This window comes from Condylura cristata, unplaced genomic scaffold, assembly GCF_000260355.1.
Source record: "Condylura cristata isolate star-nosed mole 26May11 unplaced genomic scaffold, ConCri1.0 scaffold00030, whole genome shotgun sequence".
NCBI lineage: Eukaryota > Metazoa > Chordata > Mammalia > Eulipotyphla > Talpidae > Condylura > Condylura cristata.
The window spans coordinates 17,516,287-17,527,771 of record NW_004567131.1 but is presented as its reverse complement, the minus strand read 5'-3'; positions in this window follow the sequence as shown (position 1 = coordinate 17,527,771).

Below are 11,485 nucleotides of genomic sequence, written 5' to 3'. Positions count from 1 at the left end.
GGGCTGGGCTGGGCTGGGCTGGGCTGGGCTGCTCAGTTCTAAACCAACACCTTTTCAAGTTTAACAGCCTGTCTTCCTAGACACAAGAGGAGACAAGTCAAAGGGCTACGGTTGCTCAGGAAGATTTTTAAACTCTATTCCAGTTGGACCTCCAAATCAGTGCGGCAGAACCCTGCCTTCTGGGAACCATTCCCTCTGTAATCCCACAGCAGGTTTATCGGAAGAATGTGGCTGGTCCCGGCATGCTTGGTGAGGGCGGGCAAGCTTCCTCTTACCTGCTTTCTGAAACAGGAAAAGAGTGTGATGGTATAGTCCTTAGAGGCCCCTAAATCTAGTAGGCTGATGAGGGAGAGTGGAGCTTGGATGGAGGAAAAGTGAATAACTACAGCTGACATAGCCATTACCCAAGCTTTGGGTCTCCAGATGCTCCCAGGTTAGAGGTATCACCGGAACATGGTGTACTGTCCAGGACGCGGCATTAACAGAGCGTGACCAGCCAAAGGTTACCACACTCAGTCCACACACTCTACAATGCCGAAAAATCAGATTCATTCAACAAACGTTACTTAGTGACCGCCAGTGTACTGGGGAGAACACATGAAACAGTACTGGCTCCTGCCCTCATTCACCGTCCACTATTTCCAGGTATAACACAATAACTAGGGGTAGGTAACCGGGGAGCAAAGGCTACTGCAACTCAGCTCAGTGAGGAAACGAACCCAGCAGTCTCAGAAAATTGCTCATCAGCAAGTCTGCTCAGAGAGTGAATCTGTGGGTGGAAGATTTCGGAGCATTGCGAGCTAATCCACAGCCACTTTAGGAAACTTCAAAAAACCATCTCATTTCCTCTGGGAAAAACAGGATTGCACACAGAGACCTGGGGTCGGTGAGGGGAAAGCCGGGTGTCTTGCCCACTTTAAACCAAATCTAACAGCTTTTCTTGCTGCTGCTCGACAACATTCATCTTTTCTCTCTTTTTAAGGCAAAAGAGGTCGTTGGTGACTTCACCAGAGTTTCACTCAGAATCACAGAGGGGCAAAGGCGACTGAGGAAAGAGCCACACAGTGGTCCCAGAAAAAGGAAGAAACGGCAACCCGGGTCTTACCTTCCAGGTGCGGGAACCAGAGAGTCGGCTTATTCGGTGAAGAGTCTCGCAGAAGCAGATGGTGCGAAAAGCCTGAGTAGAGAGGCAGCACTTCATTGGCCTTTTAAAGGTCACCTTCAGCCACTCAGCGGCTGCCTCTGCCCCAGGGCCTCCGAGTCTTGCTGGAGTCCCCCCCTGTCAGCAGGGGGCGCTGTGGTGGAAGGCAAGACCTTCCTAGGTTGACTGCTCCAGAGGAATCAACTAGGAAGTTTAACCCAAAGCAGCCCTCGCATTTAGCTGAAAGTAATACTAAGGAGATGTTGGCTGGGCAGCCTACCTGATAATTAGTTACTGCCCGTAGCTTTTATGCTTTAAATATAGTTACCAATACTGATTTCTGCTGGGCTTCCACCCACCCCTGGCCTCTGCCAGAAAGATTTGCTCACTGAAAATGTACAGGTTGGGGCTTTGTTAGTCACCGGGTGGTCTCGGATTGGCAGCACCTGTGTCTCCTGGGAACGTGGTAGGGGGTGTAGAACCCCGCCGCCACCCCCAGCCTATTGAATCATAACCTGCAGTCTAACAAGATGCTGGGGTGTTTCTTATGGCCAATTGAGAAGCACCGCTTATAGGAACATTCTCGCCTCTAATTTATACTGCAGATGGTTTCTCTGGCTGATAAACCTATCAGTAAACCTCTTCGTTTTTAGTCTTTTTATTTTTTGTTCCATGAAGCCAAGTGTCAATCAGCACACAGACTACAACTAGGAAAGGATTTCCAGTCCACAATGCCTGCATTAGCATAAGGCCTTGCTTAGTGTAAGTTTCGTCATAATTTATTAAGTGTGGATTTTCAAGATAAATCACTGGATATTTATATTTACAAAATTTTCTTTCCCACGGGGAGAGTGTGTTCAAGGACTTTTGTTTACAGGCTGCAAAGTGGTTGCAAGAGTTGACCAATTCCGATGTGCTCCAAGCCTTGCCTGGAGAATGATGAAATGTCTCCTGCATGTACTAACTATTGCTTAACAGACGTAATGCCACTTTGAATTGTAAAATCCAAATGCAGTTTTTAGTATTGAAACATAATTGATGCACGAAAAATGAAACCTTTTTAGTGTGTATCATTTGATAAATGTGAGTATCTGCAAATATTGGTGATATCCTCACCATATTCAGGGAAAAGACATATTCCCATAGTCAACTTGTGTTTCTTTAGTTCCTTTCGTGATTTTTTTTTTTTTTTTGTAATCTGAACCCTTGATGTGGACTCTACCCTCTTTATACATTTCCAAGTGAACATGGTATTGATAACTGCAGACATGGTATTGTACTGCAGGTCTCTAGAATGTATTCATCAACCTAACTGAAACTTTATACCCATCTGAAAAACAACTTCCCTGTACCAAGGTGAAGAACTATTATATTCTCAGCTGGTGTACGACTGACTATTTTAATTAATTTGTGCGAGTTGTATCATGTAGTATTTGTATTTCTTTGACTCCTTTCTCTCACTTAGCATATTATTTTCCTGGTTCATGCCTGTTGTTGCAATGATATAATTTCTTACTTTTTGAAGCCTGAATAATATCCCAATGAATGTATAGACCACATTTTCTTTACAAATTTGTTTTTTAAAGTTTTTCAACTTTTCTTTTCCTAGTCGATTCTATTCGCCAGTGTGCCATGTTCCATGGAAAGGGATCACACATTTAGGGACATGGAAACCATTGCTCTAGTCTCTGAAGTTCATACTCCTTGGAAAATCTTAACCAAGAGATCATATCAGTACTCACTTCCCTCTCAGTTGTGAGTTTTGAACTCTACAAAGTGTTAAATATAACCTTTATCAACTATAAACCTTAGTAAGAGTTAAGTGTAAAAATTAACCTGTTGTTTTACAGTGAAATACTCTTTGGGGCACAATTTGTATCTCAATTATAGTTTTCTTTTTGTGTAACACATACACAGACACAGGGATCGTTGGCAGGAAGCTAAGAGGTAGATTAGAAAGAAGGAACTACCTGTGATGGGCTAATGTTGTAAAGACCTTCAGCCTTGTAAACTTCCAATTTGGATTAGATCAAGCCCCCAGTTTCACACCTCTCACAACAGAGTTCAATTTAGAGCTACCAATTTTCACATGGCAACTTTTTGAGAAATCAAGAATTTAGATGAATTTAGTAGGTTTAGAAACAAAAAAAAGTTAGATGAAGTAGATTTGGATTCAGACTTGTATGTAAATGGCTGTATTGCCATACTAACAAATCACATTAATGTAACATAAATAAAAACTGTTGAAGAGTTTGTTTTTTTTTTTGCTCTTGTTCTTTCAGTTGTCTTCCTTTGTGTATATTTTGTATCTTCATAAGTAGGTATAGTATCACTAAATGCCTATAATTCCCAAATAATATTTACATACTGGAAGCACTTGCATGCCTCAAAATATTCTGGAAGGTGCACTATCAAAACTGCTTTGAGATTACTGAACAAGATTAACGATCTCTTGTTATCTTTTATCAACAAAAGGATCAAAAAGCCCTTTTATTGCTATTATTTAAAGCCAGTGTCAAGCTACCACATTCTGTAAACCTGAGTCATCCTTGTTAACATTTACATTTGAGCCTGTTAATTTAACACCAGACTTAGAAAGACATGACAGGAAATGTGTGTTTCATAACCACTCTAACAATTCTACCTCATGGTTTTCCTTTTCCTTTTGGTTGGGATTCACGTCTGGAAAAGTCTGAAATTCACAGGTTCAGCTGTAACTCTTCTCCAGTCTCTCTCTTCCACGTCTTTCTCTTCGGAAGCAAGCAGGCACAGGTGGCAAGCCCCGGGGCACTCTTTCAAGCGGAGTAAATCCCAAAGAGAGGCATGAAAATCAGCACCATTGCAAGGTGGGGATGTCTGAGTAGCAGGGAGCTCTAGAACTGAAAGTTACCTTAAGGATCTTGTCAACCCATTACTGATTGTATTAATGGGGACACAGAGGATAAACATCAGAATTAACTATAAATATACTGGACAGTGACCAGGTCTGCAGACCTTGCTGGAAGCATAGGGACACTTTGTGATCCTTACAAAGCTGAGATGGGGAAAGGGTGTCACCAAGAACATGGAGAGTTGTTGGATTTTTTTTATTGTTATTCAAAAAGATTTTATTTATTTAATTTTGCTCAGAAGAGCTAGGGTGTAGGCCTGGGGTATGTGTGGGGGCAAGGGTGAGAGGCTTCACCAGAGACAGAGTGGGGAGCACAACAGGCAGATGGATTGAAAGACACTGCTGAGGGGAGCGGCGGGCAGACAGGAGAGGTCTGTGCACCATGTGGGTCAGCTCCTTGGCCAGGGAGTGAACTCGTGCTGCAGTGGCTGGTGCTAGCTTGATAGCACTGAGGTGTAACCCCTGTGCCAGCAGGGAAACCCCAAAGTTTATTTTCTTCTCAGAGGAGTTAAATGCTCCCTGCCAAGACATGTAGGAAACACTGTTTTGAAGTTTGAAGTTTTCTGAAGGCAGTTTGCTAACGCTTTGGTATCTCACCCTACATCCTTACAGCAAATAAAATACTTCAATGACAGTAATGATGTATGATGCTTGAGAACTCCTTGGTTATTTCCAGTGTGAAATGTCTCCATGCCCCATGCTGCTGCTGCCTCACCACAAAAACTTGCTCCACAAATCACAGCCCAGGCCCCACTCGCTCTGGTCTGTAAAGGTGACGGAGATTTGTGGATCCTGAGCATACAGGGAGGATGGTGTTGTAGGCAAGAAAGCCCCACATCCCAGTAGTCCCAGTCTGGGTCATCCCACTTCTAGTGACTAAAATATGGCAGAAATAGTTGGGTTTCATTTTGAAGCTCTCCATAAGATTTCCAGAGAGCGCAGAGGATTAGTATTTCAATATATGAACTTTGGGAAGCCAATTCAAGCCCTAAAAACCACTTACTAGTCGTGTGGTTGGGAGAAGTCAGTTGACCTTTCTGGCTGGCTGGCACATAATGCTGTGTTTGTGATATGAGTAAGTCAATCCCCTGGAATATGCTCACCCATAGAGTTCAGACACACAGTAGTGGATATATTGCAGGTTGGGAGCTGTTTAGATTACAGTGATTTCTTCAGTGGCCTGGTCTATGGGTCCTTCCTTGCTTTGAGGAAGGCAGCCCCCTGTCCCTCTTTGCCCATAGAAAACAGAGAGGATTTGGCTGATGTAGTCAGTTTCAAGAAAGTACAGTGGCAGGTCTTAGGAGAGCTGGGAAGATCAGAGATTGGTGTAGACAAGAGGAAGTGCCTTATGCTAGTTAGAAGGAGGCCTAGAGGCTTGGCTAGAGTTAAACCTGGACTGTTTAGAAGACGGCAGGTTATCACTTGCAGGCTGGGCCAGAAGATAACTAGGAGGATGTTCTCATCATGGGGAAATCACCGAGGGCACCGTTTCACCAGAGATCCTAATTCAGCCAGCCTGGATGTTCCCCAGCTGACTGAATCACCCACCCCTGATGATTCAAAGTGGGCTCCAGGATGACAGGGGCATCACTACCTGGAAGCCTGCTTGACACCCAGGAGCTCTGGCGACCTGAGTCTGAACCTGCACCTCAGCATAATGCCTGGGAGACTGAGTGAGAAGCCCTGGGCAGTACCACTTTCTGGGATCGTAGTAGGGGAGATGGGCTTTGCTCTCAGGATATTTGATGCCTCTGAGCAGAAGGGATGCACAATCCCCCACCTGCACACTACAGATACCCTTGGCTCTAGGGATTTCCAGCCAGATGCTAGATTTAATTAATTTTAAAGACTTACCCCTGGCATCCTTCTCTTCATCCCCAGGGGTGCCATGTGACAAGCACCTCAGGTTAGGTGAGTACAAGAGCCAGCTGTTGTCCATGTTCTTGCCAGGGAACAGCTGGCCTCATCACAGCGGTCACTTGGTGCTTTCTGCTTGAGACATCTGGTTTGGGCGTGTGGCTGTTGTCCCAAGTGAGGATAGAAACAGTCCGACCAACCAAGGCCCACGGAAATATTTACACCTTGACATATTCAGGGAAGAATATATACTGTTGAAACTAAGGAAAGGTTAGGAGGGAGGAAGAGGTGGGCAATGCAGTAGGCAAAGGGGTTTAATAGGTTGACCAAGAACTGAATTTTCCTGGCATACTGAGCCATTCTGTGTGACTGATGGAAAAACATTAGGGAGATGAGCTCATGCTAAATACAGTCCCTCTCAAGGGATGTAGGAACAAGAGAGACAGTTTCTTGAAAATTAATCAGTAACTTTGAAGACGATGTGGCAAATAGCAGTTAAGGAAGCCTGCGTGGCAGGGACGAATCTGTGCGTATGAAAAGGACTTATCAGAGGGAGTAAGAGAATAGACTCATTTTAAAGAAACAATGGCAGTGTTATAATTACCGTCTGCATGGCTGATTCTAGATCAAGCCCAGCTTCTGTGACATTTCTCCTAGGAAACAGCACAACCGAACAGCAGAAAACATACGGGCTGGCTACGCGTTGATGACTCTACCCTCCCCAGTTTCTCATTTATTGGGCTATATGTACAGCCAGAGTGAGCTAATAAAGAAATATAGATAATTCAATTTCTCTTGTTGATGCAGAATGGACCCTAGTGATGGTGATGTTCCAAAACATTAGCTGATTTCATCATGTCACTTTTCAACTCAGCAATTTTCAGTGCCCCCCCCAGTTACCTACTGAATAAATCCAGTGCAGACTTGAGAGCTTGGAACTCAGTGGCCTGTATAGAAAGCCAAGAGATGTGATATAGCCCAAGACCTATGTGTCTGTCCCGGTTTGACACTAAACGTCTCTGACTCCACTCGGGCAACCCGGGCACCTTCCTTACTGCTTCCTCCTTATTCCAGTCGGCTGGTGGTTACATGAGCTTGAACGACATGCACTTGACACAGTATCTGGAACATACAATGTGGTCAATACGTGACATCACTGCTATTGTTAGTGATAATAAAGCATCTCCAGGCTCCTTTTCTCTCTCTCCATGGTTTGCACAAACCCTCTGCTCCCCAGAGAAATACTGTTTCCAGTCTTACATGGTTCCTACTAGTTCTTCCTGTCCAGACTCTACCCCTCTCATCTCACTCCAGTGCTCTCTGTCTGTCAGGCAGCAGAGTTACCTCAGCTTTCTCAATATGAAAACACTTGAATACATAGTAGGTGCTGGAAAAATGTTGAATGAATGAATGAATGAAAGGCAATAATGGCAGGGCCCACCTGAGGGCACTAATGGAATTTGATAGGGGAAGAGATCAGAGGGCTGTGGATTCTGTAGGCTCTAAGGTCTGATTTCACTGAGCCAATAGGCCAGATTGAAAGGCAAAGTCTCCTTGGGTTTCTTGTGTGTGACAAGGAGGTCAACACATTTTCTACAGCTATGGTGCCGAATCAGGTCTGTGAAATGCTATTTAATGTATGAACCCTTAGGGAGTATCTCTTGAAGGCTAATGCTCCTCTCACATCCCTGAACTAAAGGTCAGATGAACACTCCCTGGAGTCTGGCCTTGACTCTCAGCTTTCTGTCAGCTGGCAGCTTTCACCAACCTTGCTAACCTGATAAGAGCTCTAGCTGCCTCCTGTTGAAAATCCAGTGCTCCAGAATGCACGGGGCACACACAAGCCAGCAGGTCCCATGTGGCACCTTTGCATGGGTGAGGAAACCAGCATGTTACCCTGCCACAGGGTGTGTGGTTTGGCATGGAGAGTGTGGGCCCCTCAGTTAGGAGCCTGTGCACGATAGATGTGCTGCACACACACACACACATGCACACAGTTATGAAGATTTCAAGTAATTGGGATGCTTTTAGGGAATCACATATTCTGATGGCTCAGCACAAGTTTTGCAGCTAAATATGTAACAAACTAAGAAATGGAGCTAAGCACAGTTCCTCTGCTTTCTTCTCAAACCAGAGAGCCAGACACAGCCCAGTGTATATATACCCCTGGGACCACAACTAGCCAGCCAAATAGCTCAGGTTCATCTGAATTGAAGACATTCTGAATCGAGTCATTCTGTATGCAATAGAGCTTTGTTAGGGTTGTCCTCCATGGGCACACAGAGTTAGGAGGACTGGCTGCTCATGACTGGCACCCCTTTCACCATCCTGTTCTGGCCTCACGATCTATTTTGATATACCTCACAGAGCTAAGAAAAGACAATCAACTAAGAAATGATTAGGCAACAGCATACACTATGTTTCCTAGAGGCTCGCTCACTTCCTCTAAGCCATGCATGTTCACGGGACAGTGTTGACTCCACCTTTCATTGTATACTTCAGCTCATTTTCCCACACAATATCATACTATTTGAACTGTCTAGTCCTGGAACAAAATCCCTATAATATATTTGATGAGCTATGAACTATAGTCTGTCCTTTCTGGCTCCCCCCCAAAAGACAGCAGCCAGTCGTCTACTCACAAAAGAATCTTGAGTATCTAGACCCCAAGGCTGTCCTGAGGAAATGGCAGTGTGTGCATGAAAGACCTCAGTCCCCTCTCAGGGAAAACTCCCTGGAAATCTGCACGGGTGTTTCCTCCAAACTTGCATTGTCTAGTTAATGAGATTTTAGTTTGGGGGTTCAATTTCTGCAGCAACAAGGGACAGGGAGATTTCCTATCCAGCAGGGTGTTGAACCTTGGCACCCTCCTCAAACTTCCACGCTAAGGTATGCCACCCCTCTCCCAAAGCCCAAAGGCTTTGGGGGGCATTTGATTCAAATCTGTTTCTTGAAATGCAAACTTCAGAGAAAGGAGGGAGAATGCTATTGAACCACCACCTCCCGCTCCTTGAACAAACCACATCCATTTGAAGGTGATTAATTGTCTTTATTGGAGGAAAACAAGAAGTCATCAATCTTAGTATCATGATGATAGAAATCTTGATATGTGTACATGATTGTCAAGGCAGAGACTCATTTGCTACATAGGTCCATTAACAATTTTGCAGCGCCGCAAACCTATGTGAGTTAAACGTCTTGCAGCTGGTTACATGCATGGACTAAATGCACAGCTTCCCTTCTTTTGGACAAGCATGTTTTTATAAAAAAATGGGACCAATCGCAAGCCTGGCAATAATAGACACAGGGACATTCCTGGGTTCCACGTGGAAAGCTTCTGGAAAACATGCTCACTGTTGGGGTTGCTGCAAGAAGGGGAATGACACTCTGTGGACTGACTAATGCCAATTGAGAAATTGTTCCAAATTTATTCTGGACAGAACGTGCCTTTTAGGTCTTCCAATCTGAATGTGGGACTAAGATAAACATTCACTGACAGAAGCCACCCCATCTTGCATAACTTAAGACACTGCTGCAACGTCGTCACAGCGCTCCGGGCACTGTGTGAGTAGCATGTCCCGCTGTCGGGAAGGAGGACACAGGCTCCTGGTGCGGGAGGAACGTCCCAACGGAGGCGCCTCTTCCCCGCCTCCAGCGAACCCAAAGCCAGCTCTGCCCAAGAGCCTGTTTTCCAAGTTGCAGGACGATCCGCTGGGCCTGGGGGCCTTCTGTCCAGATGAAGTTACCCTTTGAGTAGTAGTTAAACTAGTGTTTGGGGCTTTTAAATGCTTGCTGATGTCTTATCTCCAAAACTAAAGTCTCAAGCACTCCCCTCTTTTAAATTTTTTTTTTTTTTTTTTTACTGTCCGTAACAAAATAAAATCACCTGTTAGTAAAATAATCCAGTGAAGAATCAGAAGACATCGTCATCGTGTGAGAAGTTCCCTGGGGCCCAAAGGGTGAGATGGTAAATGCAGAAGCGGCATTAGGATAAAGGGTGAGGGCAACGGTTCGCCCCTTTGGTGTAGAAAGAGACACTGAGAAGCCAATCCAGAGTTGCTTTGTCCACAAGACCAGACCTGGCAGCCACATGCCGTGAGGACATCTGCTAAATGCACAGCCTTTGGGTTTGCGGGAGAGGAGGCCCCTGGAGCCATGAGCCCCCTGCAGGGGCAGGAAGGGCCGGGAAGGGCAGATGACAGGTGTGAAGAGGAGGCGGGCCAGGTCTGCGCCAGCGTGTGGGCTCTTCCCAGCGGGCCACGCTCCTGGACCCACGGCCGGCTGAGGCCCACGGCACCCTGGGACCACGGTGAAGGAACCGGCGTGGGTCTCTCCGCTGTCTCCTCCCTCCTGCTGTCCACAGCCAGCTCATTTGCAGATGAGTTTTCTTGGTGTCTTCAGGAAATAAGCTCCCTTTTAGGAATCTTTTTGCCCTGAGAACTTTTTTTGCTTTTTAAATCTCAAGGGCTTCAACTCTGAAAATCAAAGGATTGGAACACTTCTGCAAAAAATATACATTGCAGCCCCAACCTAAGGCCAGGTTTCTCTCATCCCTCCCCCTAGAATAGTGTATTACACACAGGAATGACAGGTATATACAATTTTGTTGTGTGTGCGTGCGTGTGTGTGGGGTGGGGTGGTGACAACTGAACAGTGTTTGGTCTGGAATGTGTTTAAGGAGAAGGCAAACTTTGCAGAGTGAGTAGACAGACGTGGAAGTAGCACTGCTTCAGCACATGCAAACGCGTCGTGCATCGGTCGAATCAGAGGCCCTTCACCTGCTGGGCCAGAGCGATCGTGCGGCCTGGGAAGAGTCTGTCTGATTTCTGCTTATGGAGATGGGAGCGCTGCCCCTCCTGGCCCCGCTGTCCCTTCACAAGTCCAGAGCAAACATGCGGCGCATGGGGAGGAGGGTGCGACGGGCTGAAGCCAAGAGGCAGCGAGCCTGGTCTCCCTGTGGCCGCCTGAGGGATGGTTCGGCTTGGCAGCTCACGGCTGAGGCTCCACACCGGCTGAGCCTCTGGGTGGCCTGCGGGTCCCGGTGATTTACCCTGAGTTCTCTCCACTGGCATACAGTCCTTTCTTGTTGAGGGGGTAATCAGATTAAGCTATCACTCCTTTCAGGAGGAGGTGAGCTGGGCTCCCTGCCAATGTTCTGGGGTGCATGACTGTCACTTTAAGAGGGAGCTCCCCCCCCCCCATCTACCCAGGACATACTGCAGACCAAGGTAGATAAATAAACAGGATGACATTAGTGCTGGTGGGTAAACTGAGGGTCCTATGGCAAATCCCCTTCATCAGATGACTCACACCTGCTAAGTGCCACAGCTTTGCCTATTTAGCCAAACTATCTTTTGTTTTTTTTTGCTTAATCTGGACAGCTGAGTCCTTGGACACTATGCTAAAAGTTAATCAGAGAGTAGGAACCTCCTGAAAGTGTTATGCTCCCACGCCAGGATGGGGTGCTCCCTGCTCCCACGGACATGCAATGGTTTGGTGCACTGGTTGACCAGAGCCACTGCCACAGGCAAGAACACTCAGCCCTATCTGCCCACCCGTCTTCCTCCTTTCTTCCTTTTCTTTTTCTTTCCCACCAC